We start from the raw sequence: 6,038 nt of genomic DNA, 5'->3' as shown, positions 1-6,038 counted from the left end.
CAATGAAAAAAAAGGAAGAAGAGGAGGAGGAGGAGAAAGAGGTGGTGTTGATGACGACGATAACAAAAAAGAAAAATAACGAAAAAGAAGAAGAATAAGTAACGAGAAGAAGAAGAAGAAGAACGTGCAGTAACGACACGAAGCGCGTGAATATAAATGATTTGTATGGAAAAAACGCTTGTACGTGGAGAATAATTCATATATAATATTAAAAAATATACAAAAAAATTATATAATATAAGATGTATTACAAAAATATATTGATAGAAAATATATTTTAAAGTACAAAAAATATGTGTGTAATTTTTACTAACGAAATGGCCAATTTTTCTTATCATAAAATTTATAATTTGTGTCAAATCTTTTAGCATTTTTTTTCTTAATGTAATTAAAGACAATTAGTAAAAAATGTATCTTTCATTTTGTTTTTGAGTTATTTTTCACAATATTCGTAGTTAAAAAAGATCTCTAAGTTTGTAGCACTGAAAATAGAGAGAATTAATACCAAACGAATCAAGAAAGACAGTCACAAAAAGAAAAGAATCCACTTTATAGGATTTGAAAAATTTTATTTAATTAAAAAATATTTGTAATAATATTTTTTCAAATTTTTTTAATATTATTACTTATTTTTTAGATATTAGAGATCGTTAATATTTAGGTTGGACTAAATTTTTATTTATATTAGACTAAATACTAAATATATTTTTCAATAAATTAAATCATACTAATAACTTATTACTATTAATTTTTTTAAAAGTTAGGAAGTCGAGGCCTTCGCCCCTCATATGTCCATCCCTAAATGAATATATAAAAAATTAGTATGTAAATATTTAAATTTGATATTTAACGAATTTTAAATAAGATATTTTAATTGCTAATTAATTTTTATTCTCTAAAAATTTTTAAAAATTATTTTTGTTGAATAAGTTAGTCCTTTTTTATTTTTAATCAAATTTTTAATATACGTATTAGATAAATAAATTTTTAATAAATTTTGTAATAAGACAATTAAATTTTAAAAAATATTATTATAAGATAAATGATTTCCTCTTTAAAATGATAGAAGAACTAATTTATCCCAATTTATCCAATAAAATTAATTGCCTGTATATAGGCATCGATCTAACTAGAAATGAAAAATATATATGCTATATATTTGCTTAATTATTTTGAATGAAGTGACACATGCAGATCATGTTATTTTAATCAAATTAATTAAAACCATGCATATGGTGCACTCACTAGCAAGCTTAGTGCCTTGTAATTAATTATATTTACTTTTATATTAGTTTTGTTTATGATATCTGGATAATTTTGCTTTACATAAGCAGGGGCGAAGCTAGGTGGTGGGAAAGAGGGTGATGGCCCCCCCTAATTTTAATTTTTTACATGTAAATTATATGTAAATTTTAGTTTAGCCTCCCCTTAAAATTTTATTTTAGTTTTAATTTATTGGATAAATATTTTTGGCCCCCTCTAATATTTTATCTAGCTCCGCCCCTGTACATAAGACTCCATCTAGAATGAATGAATCCAAATGCAAAAGAAACATAGTCCACTAATTTTGATTAAGTGATGAATTGCTTATAATTCTTTAAGCAGGATTGGACATAGATTCCTGTGTTACACTACTTATTCTCCTTAATATTTAATCTACTATACATAATCTGGATTAAAGATCAGAGGAGTTTATGCACACATTTTATCCCTAAAATATTTTTATCATGTATATAAACAAATATTTTTTTTTGCTTTTATATGACTCGAACCTAAGACTTCTTTATTAAAGTTCTTGTTAGAAATAAAGAGATTAAATTGAAAAAATAATTTGTGTATTATTAAATGTATTTAAATTGTCTAAAATAATATAATATAAAAAAGTATTTATAAATATTAACAAAATTATAATAATAAAGACACTAATATTTTATAATATATATTCAAATATATTAAATACTTCTAATGAATGCTAATTGATCCTAATATATTCTGACATTCTCCCTTAAACTTAAGTGACAACTTGAATTTGAAACTTAATGAAAGAAAAAAATGTATAAACTAATAGAACGGGTGCAGACGGAATTGCCAGAAAAAAGCACAGACGAAACTGCCGACAAGGAAGTGCAGACGGAATTACCAGGAAGGAAGCGCAGACAAACTGCCGGAAGAAAATGCAGACAGAATTGCCGAAAGAAAAGCGCAAACAGAACTGTCACAAGGAAACGTAGACGGAACTGCCAAAAAACGTAGACAAAACTGTCAAAAGGAAACACAAACAGAACTGCCACAACGAAATGCAGATGGAACTAAAGAAGCGCAAACGAAACTGTCGGAAGGAAACAAAAATATATGATTTCTCCATGAGAAGAAGTAAGTAGTGAATGAACTAACCCGTGAGGTATGAAAAGTATTAAAGCATTGACAAAAGAGAAAGGAAAAAAATGGCACAGAAGAAAAATATGAAAAATACGGTGATTTTATCAGAAAAAACAATCTATCCTTCTCAAGGAGGATATCATGACTCTGATACCATGTTAAAAATAAGAGACTAAATTAGAGAAATGATTTGTGTATTATTAAGTGAATTCAAGTTGTCTGAAATGATACAATATAAAAGAATATTTATAGATGTTAAGAAAATCGTAATAATAAAGACAGTAATATTCTATAATAAATATTCAAATATATTAAATAATTCTAATAAATGCTAATTGATCTTAATATATTCTGACAGTACTTATTATCTTAATTAATCTCACATTTATTATAATTTTACATCCTTAATAAATAAAATTGTAGATTAATAGGACTAATAGAGAAATTAAGTAAAAATAAAAACAAAAAAAAATTATTTTTTATATATATTAATTTTTACTTGACATTAAACTAATGATAAAAAATGAAAAAAAAATTATATCATAAAAAATATAAAAATTATAATCAATACAACAAGTCAACAACTACTACAAAAAAGTATAAACAATAGAGTAAATATTATTTTTCTTTGGATAAATTTCACTGCTAAGAATATATATTCAGTGATAGTTAATGGACCTAAGGAATGTAATTCCTTTATGGCCCAAAGAGCTAGAATAGAACATCAAAATTCTTTTCGCATAAATGTTAGCTTATATTTACATATTGACATATAAAGTGGATAGGATAAAATGGACACAAAGTCCCAATCATCCATCATTCGAAAATTTTTTCTTTCATTTGGTACACTTGAGTATAATTAACCAAGATTGATGATATGTTTGTCTCTTTTTGTAGAAGATAACAAAATTTAGAAGTGAAGAAAACACATGATAATTTATTTTGTGGTACAATCAATGTATAACTTTAGTTAATACTTTACTTTGAAACAAAACAACTTGGTTGTAATTTACTGGAAAAGATAATTACCTTATATATATAATTTTGAATCTTTTAGCTTGTTGCTTATTTTTACTTCTAGCGGTGCAATGGAAATGTAATAGTGTGGAGGATGTTTGCACCAAGCAAATAGCAATTCAAGCTTTTTGCCACTTGAAATTAAAACATTAGAAAGATATCATTTAATTACCCTTTGGCCACTTAGTGCTTAAAATTAAATCCATATTATTCTAATTCAAAAATGTAGTGAGTTGGATATGGATTAGTGAGTTGGAGCACAATTTTTTTTTTTTTGTATGGTTATGGTTGACTAAAATATTAATTTTGCTACATGCTCCTTGCTTCACATGTGTTTAATTTGTTTAAATTTATGATAATGATCTCATCATCATCATGAGTTGATTAACAGCTACCACCCATTATTGAAGAAAAAAGAGATTGACATTTGCTCATTTTTAATTAATTTGATTATTGCCCTAATTTTCACTTTATTACCATGCTACTTCAATTTATTTGGCTTTAATTTCCTTTGCCAAATGCCAACAGTTTAGATTACAAAAGCATCTCTGCTTTTAGGTATCACAATATATTAGAAATATTAACTACCTACTACTCATTTTGATGGCCTACTATGGTTTCCCTAAGTTATCTACCATTTCTATTACTAAATAATAAAAGATAAATCACATACATCTCTTGAAATAAATCAAAATTACACATGTATGTGATCAGGTTCTGTCAAATAAATTAGCATCTTTATCATTTTCAATCAAATTTTTATTATATATGCTGGATAAATAAATTCTTAAAAAATAATTATAAGACAATTAGATAAAAAAATATTACTATAAGATAAATTAGTCATCTTTTAACGGTTGTTCGCCGATTCAAGTGGTACGTGAGTTGGGTTTAGAACGTCGTGAGACAGTTCGGTTCCTATCTATCGTTGGTGTTAAAGGGAGAACTGCGAGGAGCCAACCCTAGTACGAGAGGACTGGGTTGGGCCAACCTATGGTGTACCGGTTGTTATGCCAATAGCAGCGCTGGGCTGCTAAGTTGGTATGAAAGAACTGCTGCGCTGCGGGAAATCCTTCACAACAGAAGAATAATTTTATCTGAAGGAAATAAATTTTGTGGACCTATAGAGAATAAAAATTTATTAAAAATTAAAGTATAAAATTTAAAATTTTTTAGGGATCAACATAGTCTGAAATGTTGTAAAATAAATTAAGTAATTATTTGTCATAAAAAAATTTTTTTTTGTAAATTTATGTACTAGTCATTCTACAAATATTTCATGATGAGTAAAAATTTTTAAAAGTAAAATTATAAAAAAAATAAATTTATTTAAAATGAAAGTAATATGATTAAGTGTAATTTACTTAGATGTGATTAAAAAATAATTGAATAATTATGTACCGTAAAAAATTTATTATTGATGGATAAAATTAAAATTTATTTCTATGTATCATTTTTGTCCTCGACATTTTCGTTCTATTTAAGTCCTTAACGTTTTAAAATCGTCTTAATTTTATCCCCTCGTCAATTCTGTTAACAGATCTCTAATGGTAGGACAACATTGAGCCAATTTTAAAATGTTAGCAATTTTAAATAGGACGATTTAAATATTAAATACAACTTTAAAATTTATCTTAAATGTTGGGAACAAAAACGATATTTTACTCTTCTAGAAACTATAGAAAGTGCGGAATAAATAATGTTGGCTATCTAATAGTTGAAAACCAATTTATTGTCTACCAAGTTCTTCTGTAATTTCTCCTAATACATGTTATGAGAATATGAAAACAATATAGTATTCACATAAAACCTTTTAAAAAGGATTATTATTAGTGACACTTAATAAACTAAAAATCATAGATATACGTATAAAGAACATAGAAAGATGTTGATTATTTGACTTTTATTCCTTGGTTGGAGGAAGCAGCATGATTGAAGACAAAAGTTAAGATTGTGGACCAACATTGCACAAATTCATAGTATCCAAACCCAAACATAAGAATCAATGAATCATGATTGGTCATGGTCATGGTCCCTTTCTTTTGTTCGTTGCAATAGCCCTAAGTGTGGTTCAAATGGCGCCAACGGTGGATTTGGGCCAAGCTAAGGGGACATAGCATAAGGGCAAATTTGGCATAAAAAATATTGTCACCAAGGATAACACATAAGGAATAGAACAACTCTTTAAGGATTTAAAAATAACTAGTTTTCTTGTGAAAAATGAAATGATAATTGAGATACAAATATGTATATGTCAATTGTCAAGTAGTAATTTAATATTAAATTATTTAATAGTTCTCGATTATTATTTTAATACAAAAATATTTTTATAGAATAGTCACCTTAAAAGTATTATGACCAAATTGGCAAATTCTAAGCATAATAGCAATTTTTTTAAATCTTATTTTTACATTTAAAAATAAATATATAAATAACTATAAATAATATTTTCTTATCTATCATTAATTAATTTTCAAATGTTATTATTAAGAATTTAACTAATTTTGTAAGAAAAATTATAGTTAATTCTCTTAGTACAATATTTTTAAAAGATTTAAATTAGAAAATATTAATAAAAAGACAAAAACTACTAATTCAATGATTCAGTATTTAGATCAAGTATTATTACCAATTTGATTTTG

Source organism: Arachis duranensis, unplaced genomic scaffold (genome assembly GCF_000817695.3).
Source record: "Arachis duranensis cultivar V14167 unplaced genomic scaffold, aradu.V14167.gnm2.J7QH unplaced_Scaffold_165934, whole genome shotgun sequence".
NCBI classification, from domain to species: Eukaryota; Viridiplantae; Streptophyta; class Magnoliopsida; order Fabales; family Fabaceae; genus Arachis; species Arachis duranensis.
The sequence above is the reverse complement of the archived record's forward strand: the minus strand, read 5'-3'. Positions refer to the sequence as shown.